Source organism: Salvelinus alpinus, chromosome 3 (genome assembly GCF_045679555.1).
Source record: "Salvelinus alpinus chromosome 3, SLU_Salpinus.1, whole genome shotgun sequence".
Classification (NCBI taxonomy): domain Eukaryota; kingdom Metazoa; phylum Chordata; class Actinopteri; order Salmoniformes; family Salmonidae; genus Salvelinus; species Salvelinus alpinus.
In genome coordinates, this window is record NC_092088.1 from 110,806,909 (window position 1) to 110,819,515 (window position 12,607).

At 37.9% G+C, this 12,607-nt stretch overlaps 13 non-coding genes across 13 annotated transcripts; all 13 read left to right on the plus strand.

Moving 5' to 3' along the window:
* Positions 1 to 260: 260 nt before the first annotated feature.
* On the plus strand, positions 261 to 333 carry trnav-uac (transfer RNA valine (anticodon UAC)). The gene has a single exon. It is a non-coding gene; the product is annotated as a tRNA-Val (tRNA).
* A 507-nt stretch (positions 334 to 840) lies between these two features.
* trnag-ucc (transfer RNA glycine (anticodon UCC)) lies at positions 841 to 913 on the plus strand. The gene has a single exon. It is a non-coding gene; the product is annotated as a tRNA-Gly (tRNA).
* Positions 914 to 1,465: 552 nt separating this feature from the next.
* On the plus strand, positions 1,466 to 1,538 carry trnav-uac (transfer RNA valine (anticodon UAC)). The gene has a single exon. It is a non-coding gene; the product is annotated as a tRNA-Val (tRNA).
* Positions 1,539 to 2,651: 1,113 nt separating this feature from the next.
* trnav-uac (transfer RNA valine (anticodon UAC)) lies at positions 2,652 to 2,724 on the plus strand. Its single transcript has one exon. It is a non-coding gene; the product is annotated as a tRNA-Val (tRNA).
* Positions 2,725 to 3,231: 507 nt separating this feature from the next.
* Positions 3,232 to 3,304, plus strand: trnav-uac (transfer RNA valine (anticodon UAC)). The gene has a single exon. It is a non-coding gene; the product is annotated as a tRNA-Val (tRNA).
* A 141-nt stretch (positions 3,305 to 3,445) lies between these two features.
* trnav-uac (transfer RNA valine (anticodon UAC)) lies at positions 3,446 to 3,518 on the plus strand. The gene has a single exon. It is a non-coding gene; the product is annotated as a tRNA-Val (tRNA).
* Positions 3,519 to 3,856: 338 nt separating this feature from the next.
* trnav-uac (transfer RNA valine (anticodon UAC)) lies at positions 3,857 to 3,929 on the plus strand. Its single transcript has one exon. It is a non-coding gene; the product is annotated as a tRNA-Val (tRNA).
* Positions 3,930 to 5,470: 1,541 nt separating this feature from the next.
* Positions 5,471 to 5,543, plus strand: trnav-aac (transfer RNA valine (anticodon AAC)). The gene has a single exon. It is a non-coding gene; the product is annotated as a tRNA-Val (tRNA).
* A 1,885-nt stretch (positions 5,544 to 7,428) lies between these two features.
* On the plus strand, positions 7,429 to 7,501 carry trnav-uac (transfer RNA valine (anticodon UAC)). The gene has a single exon. It is a non-coding gene; the product is annotated as a tRNA-Val (tRNA).
* Positions 7,502 to 7,642: 141 nt separating this feature from the next.
* Positions 7,643 to 7,715, plus strand: trnav-aac (transfer RNA valine (anticodon AAC)). Its single transcript has one exon. It is a non-coding gene; the product is annotated as a tRNA-Val (tRNA).
* A 508-nt stretch (positions 7,716 to 8,223) lies between these two features.
* trnav-uac (transfer RNA valine (anticodon UAC)) lies at positions 8,224 to 8,296 on the plus strand. Its single transcript has one exon. It is a non-coding gene; the product is annotated as a tRNA-Val (tRNA).
* A 917-nt stretch (positions 8,297 to 9,213) lies between these two features.
* On the plus strand, positions 9,214 to 9,286 carry trnav-uac (transfer RNA valine (anticodon UAC)). Its single transcript has one exon. It is a non-coding gene; the product is annotated as a tRNA-Val (tRNA).
* A 1,502-nt stretch (positions 9,287 to 10,788) lies between these two features.
* Positions 10,789 to 10,861, plus strand: trnav-uac (transfer RNA valine (anticodon UAC)). The gene has a single exon. It is a non-coding gene; the product is annotated as a tRNA-Val (tRNA).
* The last annotated feature ends 1,746 nt before the right edge of the window (positions 10,862 to 12,607 follow it).

Here is a 12,607-nt window from a genome sequence, read left to right on the forward strand (position 1 = left end):
TTCAAATAAATGATGTGAATATCAGTAAAATTTGGTTTAGTACTTGCAAAAAACACATGCAGCAGTTTCTGTAGTGTAGTGGTTATCACATTCGCTTCACACGCGAAAGGTCCCCGGTTCGAAACCGGGTGGAAACAGTGCTCTTTGACACATTCAGTAAGAACTGTATTTATAACAGATAATTATATTTTGGAAATTCAAATACATGCAGTGAATAGCAGTAAAATTTGGTTTAGTCCTTGCAAAAATCACATGCGGCAGTTTCTGTAGTGTAGTGGTTATCACGTTCGCTTTACACGCGAAAGGTCCCCGGTTCGAAACCGGGTGGAAACAGTGCTCTTTGACACATTCAGTAAGAACTGAATTTATAACAGTGAATAGTTGCTTTCATAAATGCCTTATTTTGGAAATTCAAATAAATGATGTGAATATCAGTAAAATTTGGTTTAGTCCTTGCAAAAATCACATGCAGCAGTTTCTGTAGTGTAGTGGTTATCACGTTCGCTTAACACGCGAAAGGTACCTGGTTTGAAACCGGGTGGAAAAAGTGCTTTCTTTCATAAATGCCTTATTTTGGAAATTCAAATACATGCAGTGAATATCAGTAAAATTTGGTTTAGTCCTTGCAAAAACCACATGAAGCAGTTTCTGTAGTGTAGTGGTTATCACATTCGCTTCACACGCGAAAGGTCCCCGGTTCGAAACCGGGTGGAAACAGTGCTCTTTGACACATTCAGTAAGAACTGTATTTATAACAGATAATAATATTTTGGAAATTCAAATACATGCAGTGAATAGCAGTAAAATTTGGTTTAGTCCTTGCAAAAATCACATGCGGCAGTTTCTGTAGTGTAGTGGTTATCACGTTCGCTTTCCATGCGAAAGGTCCCCGGTTCGAAACCGGGTGGAAACAATGCTCTTTGACACATTCAGTAAGAACTGTATTTATAACAGTGAATAGTTGCTTTCATAAATGCCTTATTTTGGAAATTCAAAGACATGCAGTGAATATCAGTAAAATTTGGTTTAGTCCTTGCAAAAACCACATGAAGCAGTTTCTGTAGTGTAGTGGTTATCACATTCGCTTCACACGCGAAAGGTCCCCGGTTCGAAACCGGGTGGAAACAGTGCTCTTTGAACACATTCAGTAAGAACTGTATTTATAACAGTGAATAGTTGCTTTCATCAATGCCTTATTTTGGAAATTCAAATAAATGATGTGAATATCAGTAAAATTTGGTTTAGTACTTGCAAAAAACGCATGCAGCAGTTTCTGTAGTGTAGTGGTTATCACATTCGCTTCACACGCGAAAGGTCCCCGGTTCGAAACCGGGTGGAAACAGTGCTCTTTGACACATTCAGTAAGAACTGTATTTATAACAGATAATAATATTTTGGAAATTCAAATACATGCAGTGAATAGCAGTAAAATTTGGTTTAGTCCTTGCAAAAATCACATGCGGCAGTTTCTGTAGTGTAGTGGTTATCACGTTCGCTTTACACGCGAAAGGTCCCCGGTTCGAAACCGGGTGGAAACAGTGCTCTTTGACACATTCAGTAAGAACTGAATTTATAACAGTGAATAGTTGCTTTCATAAATGCCTTATTTTGGAAATTCAAATAAATGATGTGAATATCAGTAAAATTTGGTTTAGTCCTTGCAAAAATCACATGCAGCAGTTTCTGTAGTGTAGTGGTTATCACGTTCGCTTAACACGCGAAAGGTACCTGGTTTGAAACCGGGTGGAAAAAGTGCTTTCTTTCATAAATGCCTTATTTTGGAAATTCAAATACATGCAGTGAATATCAGTAAAATTTGGTTTAGTCCTTGCAAAAACCACATGAAGCAGTTTCTGTAGTGTAGTGGTTATCACATTCGCTTCACACGCGAAAGGTCCCCGGTTCGAAACCGGGTGGAAACAGTGCTCTTTGACACAATCAGTAAGAACTGTATTTATAACAGATAATAATATTTTGGAAATTCAAATACATGCAGTGAATAGCAGTAAAATTTGGTTTAGTCCTTGCAAAAATCACATGCGGCAGTTTCTGTAGTGTAGTGGTTATCACGTTCGCTTTACATGTGAAAGGTCCCCGGTTCGAAACCGGGTGGAAACAATGCTCTTTGACACATTCAGTAAGAACTGTATTTATAACAGTGAATAGTTGCTTTCATAAATGCCTTATTTTGGAAATTCAAAGACATGCAGTGAATATCAGTAAAATTTGGTTTAGTCCTTGCAAAAACCACATGAAGCAGTTTCTGTAGTGTAGTGGTTATCACATTCGCTTCACACGCGAAAGGTCCCCGGTTCGAAACCTAGTGGAAACAGTGGTCTTTGACACATTCAGTAAGAACTGTATTTATAACAGATAATAATATTTTGGAAATTCAAATACATGCAGTGAATATCAGTAAAATTTGGTTTAGTCCTTGCAAAAACCACACGAAGCAGTTTCTGTAGTGTAGTGGTTATCTCATTCGCTTCACACGCGAAAGGTCCCCGGTTCGAAACCGGGTGGAAACAGTGCTCTTTGACACATTCAGTAAGAACTGTATTTATAACAGATAATAATATTTTGGAAATTCAAATACATGCAGTGAATAGCAGTAAAATTTGGTTTAGTCCTTGCAAAAAACACATGCGGCAGTTTCTGTAGTGTAGTGGTTATCACGTTCGCTTTACACGCGAAAGGTCCCCGGTTCGAAACCGGGTGGAAACAGTGCTCTTTGACACATTCAGTAAGAACTGTATTTATAACAGTGAATAGTTGCTTTCATAAATGCCTTATTTTGGAAATTCAAATAAATGATGTGAATATCAGTAAAATTTGGTTTAGTCCTTGCAAAAAACACATGCGGCAGTTTCTGTAGTGTAGTGGTTATCACGTTCGCTTAACACGCGAAAGGTCCCTGGTTTGAAACCGGGTGGTAAAAGTGCTTTCTTTCATAAATGCCTTATATTGGAAATTCAAATACATGCAGTGAATATCAGTAAAATTTGGTTTAGTCCTTGCAAAAACCACATGCAGCGATTTCTGTAATGTAGTGATTATCACATTCGCTTCACACGCGAAAGGTCCCCGGTTCGAAACCGGGTGGAAACAGTGCTCTTTGACACATTCAGTAAGAACTGTATTTATAACAGATAATAATATTTTGGAAATTCAAATACATGCAGTGAATAGCAGTAAAATTTGGTTTAGTCCTTGCAAAAATCACATGCGGCAGTTTCTGTAGTGTAGTGGTTATCACGTTCGCTTTACACGCGAAAGGTCCCCGGTTCGAAACCGGGTGGAAACAGTGCTCTTTGACACATTCAGTAAGAACTGTATTTTTAACAGTGAATAGTTGCTTTCATAAATGCCTTATTTTGGAAATTCAAATAAATGATGTGAATATCAGTAAAATTTGGTTTAGTCCTTGCAAAAATCACATTCAGCAGTTTCTGTAGTGTAGTGGTTATCACGTTCGCTTTACACGCGAAAGGTCCCCGGTTCGAAACCGGGTGGAAACAGTGCTCTTTGAACACATTCAGTAAGAACTGTATTTATAACAGTGAATAGTTGCTTTCATCAATGCCTTATTTTGGAAATTCAAATAAATGATGTGAATATCAGTAAAATTTGGTTTAGTACTTGCAAAAAACGCATGCAGCAGTTTCTGTAGTGTAGTGGTTATCACATTCGCTTCACACGCGAAAGGTCCCCGGTTCGAAACCGGGTGGAAACAGTGCTCTTTGACACATTCAGTAAGAACTGTATTTATAACAGATAATAATATTTTGGAAATTCAAATACATGCAGTGAATAGCAGTAAAATTTGGTTTAGTCCTTGCAAAAATCACATGCGGCAGTTTCTGTAGTGTAGTGGTTATCACGTTCGCTTTACACGCGAAAGGTCCCCGGTTCGAAACCGGGTGGAAACAGTGCTCTTTGACACATTCAGTAAGAACTGTATTTATAACAGTGAATAGTTGCTTTCATAAATGCCTTATTTTGGAAATTCAAATAAATGATGTGAATATCAGTAAAATTTGGTTTAGTCCTTGCAAAAATCACATGCAGCAGTTTCTGTAGTGTAGTGGTTATCACGTTCGCTTAACACGCGAAAGGTACCTGGTTTGAAACCGGGTGGAAAAAGTGCTTTCTTTCATAAATGCCTTATTTTGGAAATTCAAATACATGCAGTGAATATCAGTAAAATTTGGTTTAGTCCTTGCAAAAACCACATGAAGCAGTTTCTGTAGTGTAGTGGTTATCACATTCGCTTCACACGCGAAAGGTCCCCGGTTCGAAACCGGGTGGAAACAGTGCTCTTTGACACAATCAGTAAGAACTGTATTTATAACAGATAATAATATTTTGGAAATTCAAATACATGCAGTGAATAGCAGTAAAATTTGGTTTAGTCCTTGCAAAAATCACATGCGGCAGTTTCTGTAGTGTAGTGGTTATCACGTTCGCTTTACATGTGAAAGGTCCCCGGTTCGAAACCGGGTGGAAACAATGCTCTTTGACACATTCAGTAAGAACTGTATTTATAACAGTGAATAGTTGCTTTCATAAATGCCTTATTTTGGAAATTCAAAGACATGCAGTGAATATCAGTAAAATTTGGTTTAGTCCTTGCAAAAACCACATGAAGCAGTTTCTGTAGTGTAGTGGTTATCACATTCGCTTCACACGCGAAAGGTCCCCGGTTCGAAACCTAGTGGAAACAGTGCTCTTTGACACATTCAGTAAGAACTGTATTTATAACAGATAATAATATTTTGGAAATTCAAATACATGCAGTGAATATCAGTAAAATTTGGTTTAGTCCTTGCAAAAACCACACGAAGCAGTTTCTGTAGTGTAGTGGTTATCTCATTCGCTTCACACGCGAAAGGTCCCCGGTTCGAAACCGGGTGGAAACAATGCTCTTTGACACATTCAGTAAGAACTGTATTTATAACAGATAATAATATTTTGGAAATTCAAATACATGCAGTGAATAGCAGTAAAATTTGGTTTAGTCCTTGCAAAAATCACATGCGGCAGTTTCTGTAGTGTAGTGGTTATCACGTTCGCTTTACACGCGAAAGGTCCCCGGTTCGAAACCGTGTGGAAACAATGCTCTTTGACACATTCAGTAAGAACTGTATTTATAACAGTGAATAGTTGCTTTCATAAATGCCTTATTTTGGAAATTCAAAGACATGCAGTGAATATCAGTAAAATTTGGTTTAGTCCTTGCAAAAACCACATGAAGCAGTTTCTGTAGTGTAGTAGTTATCACATTCGCTTCACACGCGAAAGGTCCCCGGTTCGAAACCGGGTGGAAACAGTGCTCTTTGACACATTCAGTAAGAACTGTATTTATAACAGTAAATAGTTGCTTTCATAAATGCCTTATTTTGGAAATTCAAATAAATGATGTGAATATCAATAAAATTTGGTTTAGTCCTTGCAAAAATCACATGCAGCAGTTTCTGTAGTGTAGTGGTTATCACGTTCGCTTAACACGCGAAAGGTCCCCGGTTCGAAACCGGGTGGAAACAGTGCATTCTTTCATAAATGCCTTATTTTGGAAATTCAAATACATGCAGTGAATATCAGTAAAATTTGGTTTAGTCCTTGCAAAAACAACATGCAGCAGTTTCAGTAGTGTAGTGGTTATCACATTCGCTTCACAGGCGAAAGGTCCCCGGTTCGAAACCGGGTGGAAACAGTGCTCTTTGACACATTCAGTAAGAACTGTATTTATAACAGTAAATAGTTGCTTTCATAAATGCCTTATTTTGGAAATTCAAATAAATGATGTGAATATCAGTAAAATTTGGTTTAGTCCTTGCAAAAATCACATGCAGTAGTTTCTGTAGTGTAGTGGTTATCACGTTCGCTTCACAGGCGAAAGGTCCCCGGTTAGAAACCGGGTGGAAACAGTGCTCTTTGACACATTCAGTAAGAACTGTATTTATAACAGTAAATAGTTGCTTTCATAAATGCCTTATTTTGGAAATTCAAATAAATGATGTGAATATCAGTAAAATTTGGTTTAGTCCTTGCAAAAACCACATGCAGCAGTTTCTGTAGTGTAGTGGTTATCACATTCGCTTCACACGCGAAAGGTCCCCGGTTTGAAACCGGGTGGAAACAGTGCTCTTTGACACATTCAGTAAGAACTGTATTTATAACAGTGAATAGTTGCTTTCATAAATGCCTTATTTTGGAAATTCAAAGACATGCAATGAATATCAGTAAAATTTGGTTCAGTCCTTGCAAAAATCACATGCGGCAGTTTCTGTAGTGTAGTGGTTATCACGTTCGCTTAACACGCGAAAGGTCCCCGGTTTGAAATAGGGTGGAAACAGTGCATTCTTTCATAAATACCTTATTTTGGAAATTCAAATACATGCAGTGAATATCAGTAAAATTTGGTTTAGTCCTTGCAAAAACCACATGCAGCAGTTTCTGTAGTGTAGTGGTTATCACATTCGCTTCACACGCAAAAGGTCCCCGGTTCGAAACCGGGTGGAAACAGTGCTCTTTGACACATTCAGTAAGAACTGTATTTATAACAGTGAATAGTTGCTTTCATAAATGCCTTATTATGGAAAATTCAAATAAATGATGTGAATATCAGTAAAATTTGGTTTAGTCCTTGCAAAAACCACATGCAGCAGTTTCTGTAGTGTAGTGGTTATCACGTTCGCTTAACACGCGAAAGGTCCCCGGTTCAAAAACGGGTGGAAACAGTGCTCTTTGACACATTCAGTAAGAACTGTATTTATAACAGTGAATAGTTGCTTTCATAAATGCCTTATTTTGGAAATTCAAAGACATGCAGTGAATATCAGTAAAATTTGGTTTAGACCTTGCAAAAACTACATGCAGCAGTTTCTGTAGTGTAGTGGTTATCACATTTGCTTCACACGCGAAAGGTCCTCGGTTCAAAACAGGGTGGAAACAGTGCTCATTGACACATTCAGTAAGAACTGTATTTATAACAGTGAATAGTTGCTTTCATAAATGCCTTATTTTGGAAATTCAAAGACATGCAGTGAATATCAGTAAAATTTGGTTTAGTCCTTGCAAAAATCACATGCAGCAGTTTCTGTAGTGAAGTGGTTATCACGTTCGCTTAACACGCGAAAGGTCCCTGGTTTGAAACCGGGTGGAAAACGTGCTTTCTTTCATAAATGCCTTATTTTGGAAATTCAAATACCTTGCAAAAACCACATGCAGCGATTTCTGTAATGTAGTGGTTATCACATTCGCTTCACACGCGAAAGGTCCCCGGTTCGAAACCGGGTGGAAACAGTGCTCTTTGACACATTCAGTAAGAACTGTATTTATAACAGATAATAATATTTTGGAAATTCAAATACATGCAGTGAATAGCAGTAAAATTTGGTTTAGTACTTGCAAAAATCACATGCGGCAGTTTCTGTAGTGTAGTGGTTATCACGTTCGCTTTACACGCGAAAGGTCCCCGGTTCGAAACCGGGTGGAAACAGTGCTCTTTGACACATTCAGTAAGAACTGTATTTATAACAGTGAATAGTTGCTTTCATAAATGCCTTATTTTGGAAATTCAAAGACATGCAGTGAATATCAGTAAAATTTGGTTTAGTCCTTGCAAAAATCACATGCAGCAGTTTCTGTAGTGTAGTGGTTATCACGTTCGCTTAACACGCGAAAGGTCCCCGGTTCGAAACCGGGTGGAAACAGTGCATTCTTTCATAAATGCCTTATTTTCGAAATTCAAATACATGCAGTGAATATCAGTCAAATTTGGTTTAGTCCTTGCAAAAATCACATGCAGCAGTTTCTGTAGTGTAGTGGTTATCACGTTCGCTTAACACGTGAAAGGTCCCCGGTTCGAAACCGGGTGGAAACATTGCTCTTTGAACACATTCAGTAAGAACTGTATTTATAACAGTGAATAGTTGCTTTCATCAATGCCTTATTTTGGAAATTCAAATAAATGATGTGAATATCAGTAAAATTTGGTTTAGTACTTGCAAAAAACGCATTCAGCAGTTTCTGTAGTGTAGTGGTTATCACATTCGCTTCACACGCGAAAGGTCCCCGGTTCGAAACCGGGTGGAAACAGTGCTCTTTGACACATTCAGTAAGAACTGTATTTATAACAGATAATAATATTTTGGAAATTCAAATACATGCAGTGAATAGCAGTAAAATTTGGTTTAGTCCTTGCAAAAATCACATGCGGCAGTTTCTGTAGTGTAGTGGTTATCACGTTCGCTTTACACGCGAAAGGTCCCCGGTTCGAAACCGGGTGGAAACAGTGCTCTTTGACACATTCAGTAAGAACTGAATTTATAACAGTGAATAGTTGCTTTCATAAATGCCTTATTTTGGAAATTCAAATAAATGATGTGAATATCAGTAAAATTTGGTTTAGTCCTTGCAAAAATCACATGCAGCAGTTTCTGTAGTGTAGTGGTTATCACGTTCGCTTAACACGCGAAAGGTACCTGGTTTGAAACCGGGTGGAAAAAGTGCTTTCTTTCATAAATGCCTTATTTTGGAAATTCAAATACATGCAGTGAATATCAGTAAAATTTGGTTTAGTCCTTGCAAAAACCACATGAAGCAGTTTCTGTAGTGTAGTGGTTATCACATTCGCTTCACACGCGAAAGGTCCCCGGTTCGAAACCGGGTGGAAACAGTGCTCTTTGACACAATCAGTAAGAACTGTATTTATAACAGATAATAATATTTTGGAAATTCAAATACATGCAGTGAATAGCAGTAAAATTTGGTTTAGTCCTTGCAAAAATCACATGCGGCAGTTTCTGTAGTGTAGTGGTTATCACGTTCGCTTTACATGCGAAAGGTCCCCGGTTCGAAACCGGGTGGAAACAATGCTCTTTGACACATTCAGTAAGAACTGTATTTATAACAGTGAATAGTTGCTTTCATAAATGCCTTATTTTGGAAATTCAAAGACATGCATTGAATATCAGTAAAATTTGGTTTAGTCCTTGCAAAAACCACATGAAGCAGTTTCTGTAGTGTAGTGGTTATCACATTCGCTTCACATGCGAAAGGTCCCCGGTTCGAAACAGGGTGGAAACAGTGCTCTTTGACACATTCAGTAAGAACTGTATTTATAACAGATAATAATATTTTGGAAATTCAAATACATGCAGTGAATATCAGTAAAATTTGGTTTAGTCCTTGCAAAAACCACACGAAGCAGTTTCTGTAGTGTAGTGGTTATCACGTTCGCTTTACACGCGAAAGGTCCCCGGTTCGAAACCGGGTGGAAACAGTGCTCTTTGACACATTCAGTAAGAACTGTATTTATAAAAGTAAATAGTTGCTTTCATAAATGCCTTATTTTGGAAATTCAAATAAATGATGTGAATATCAGTAAAATTTGGTTTAGTCCTTGCAAAAATCACATGCAGTAGTTTCTGTAGTGTAGTGGTTATCACGTTCGCTTCACAGGCGAAAGGTCCCCGGTTAGAAACCGGGTGGAAACAGTGCTCTTTGACACATTCAGTAAGAACTGTATTTATAACAGTGAATAGTTGCTTTCATAAATGCCTTATTATGGAAAATTCAAATAAATGATGTGAATATCAGTAAAATTTGGTTTAGTCCTTGCAAAAACCACATGCAGCAGTTTCTGTAGTGTAGTGGTTATCACGTTCGCTTAACACGCGAAAGGTCCCCGGTTTGAAATAGGGTGGAAACAGTGCATTCTTTCATAAATACCTTATTTTGGAAATTCAAATACATGCAGTGAATATCAGTAAAATTTTGTTTAGTCCTTGCAAAAACCACATGCAGCAGTTTCTGTAGTGTAGTGGTTATCACATTCGCTTCACACGCAAAAGGTCCCCGGTTCGAAACCGGGTGGAGACAGTGCTCTTTGACACATTCAGTAAGAACTGTATTTATAACAGTGAATAGTTGCTTTCATAAATGCCTTATTATGGAAAATTCAAATAAATGATGTGAATATCAGTAAAATTTGGTTTAGTCCTTGCAAAAACCACATGCAGCAGTTTCTGTAGTGTAGTGGTTATCACGTTCGCTTAACACGCGAAAGGTCCCCGGTTCAAAAACGGGTGGAAACAGTGCTCTTTGACACATTCAGTAAGAACTGTATTTATAACAGTGAATAGTTGCTTTCATAAATGCCTTATTTTGGAAATTCAAAGACATGCAGTGAATATCAGTAAAATTTGGTTTAGACCTTGCAAAAACTACATGCAGCAGTTTCTGTAGTGTAGTGGTTATCACATTTGCTTCACACGCGAAAGGTCCTTGGTTCAAAACAGGGTGGAAACAGTGCTCATTGACACATTCAGTAAGAACTGTATTTATAACAGTGAATAGTTGCTTTCATAAATGCCTTATTTTGGAAATTCAAAGACATGCAGTGAATATCAGTAAAATTTGGTTTAGTCCTTGCAAAAATCACATGCAGCAGTTTCTGTAGTGAAGTGGTTATCACGTTCGCTTAACACGCGAAAGGTCCCTGGTTTGAAACCGGGTGGAAAACGTGCTTTCTTTCATAAATGCCTTATTTTGGAAATTCAAATACCTTGCAAAAACCACATGCAGCGATTTCTGTAATGTAGTGGTTATCACATTCGCTTCACACGCGAAAGATCCCCGGTTCGAAACCGGGTGGAAACAGTGCTCTTTGACACATTCAGTAAGAACTGTATTTATAACAGATAATAATATTTTGGAAATTCAAATACATGCAGTGAATAGCAGTAAAATTTGGTTTAGTACTTGCAAAAATCACATGCGGCAGTTTCTGTAGTGTAGTGGTTATCACGTTCGCTTTACACGCGAAAGGTCCCCGGTTCGAAACCGGGTGGAAACAGTGCTCTTTGACACATTCAGTAAGAACTGTATTTATAACAGTGAATAGTTGCTTTCATAAATGCCTTATTTTGGAAATTCAAAGACATGCAGTGAATATCAGTAAAATTTGGTTTAGTCCTTGCAAAAATCACATGCAGCAGTTTCTGTAGTGTAGTGGTTATCACGTTCGCTTAACATGCGAAAGGTCCCCGGTTCGAAACCGGGTGGAAACAGTGCATTCTTTCATAAATGCCTTATTTTCGAAATTCAAATACAAGCAGTGAATATCAGTCAAATTTGGTTTAGTCCTTGCAAAAATCACATGCAGCAGTTTCTGTAGTGTAGTGGTTATCACGTTCGCTTAACACGTGAAAGCGTCCCCGGTTCGAAACCGGGTGGAAACAGTGCTCTTTGAACACATTCAGTAAGAACTGTATTTATAACAGTGAATAGTTGCTTTCATCAATGCCTTATTTTGGAAATTCAAATAAATGATGTGAATATCAGTAAAATTTGGTTTAGTACTTGCAAAAAACGCATTCAGCAGTTTCTGTAGTGTAGTGGTTATCACATTCGCTTAACACGCGAAAGGTACCTGGTTTGAAACCGGGTGGAAAAAGTGCTTTCTTTCATAAATGCCTTATTTTGGAAATTCAAATACATGCAGTGAATATCAGTAAAATTTGGTTTAGTCCTTGCAAAAACCACATGAAGCAGTTTCTGTAGTGTAGTGGTTATCACATTCGCTTCACACGCGAAAGGTCCCCGGTTCGAAACCGGGTGGAAACAGTGCTCTTTGACACAATCAGTAAGAACTGTATTTATAACAGATAATAATATTTTGGAAATTCAAATACATGCAGTGAATAGCAGTAAAATTTGGTTTAGTCCTTGCAAAAATCACATGCGGCAGTTTCTGTAGTGTAGTGGTTATCATGTTCGCTTTACATGCGAAAGGTCCCCGGTTCGAAACCGGGTGGAAACAATGCTCTTTGACACATTCAGTAAGAACTGTATTTATAACAGTGAATAGTTGCTTTCATAAATGCCTTATTTTGGAAATTCAAAGACATGCAGTGAATATCAGTAAAATTTGGTTTAGTCCTTGCAAAAACCACATGAAGCAGTTTCTGTAGTGTAGTGGTTATCACATTCGCTTCACACGCGAAAGGTCCCCGGTTCGAAACAGGGTGGAAACAGTGCTCTTTGACACATTCAGTAAGAACTGTATTTATAACAGATAATAATATTTTGGAAATTCAAATACATGCAGTGAATATCAGTAAAATTTGGTTTAGTCCTTGCAAAAACCACACGAAGCAGTTTCTGTAGTGTAGTGGTTATCACGTTCGCTTTACATGCGAAAGGTCCCCGGTTTGAAACCGGGTGGAAACAGTGCTCTTTGACACATTCAGTAAGAACTGTATTTATAACAGTGAATAGTTGCTTTCATAAATGCCTTATTTTGGAAATTCAAATAAATGATGTGAATATCAGTAAAATTTGGTTTAGTCCTTGCAAAAAACACATGCGGCAGTTTCTGTAGTGTAGTGGTTATCACGTTCGCTTAACACGCGAAAGGTCCCTGGTTTGAAACCGGGTGGTAAAAGTGCTTTCTTTCATAAATGCCTTATATTGGAAATTCAAATACATGCAGTGAATATCAGTAAAATTTGGTTTAGTCCTTGCAAAAACCACATGCAGCGATTTCTGTAATGTAGTGATTATCACATTCGTTTCACACGCGAAAGGTCCCCGGTTCGAA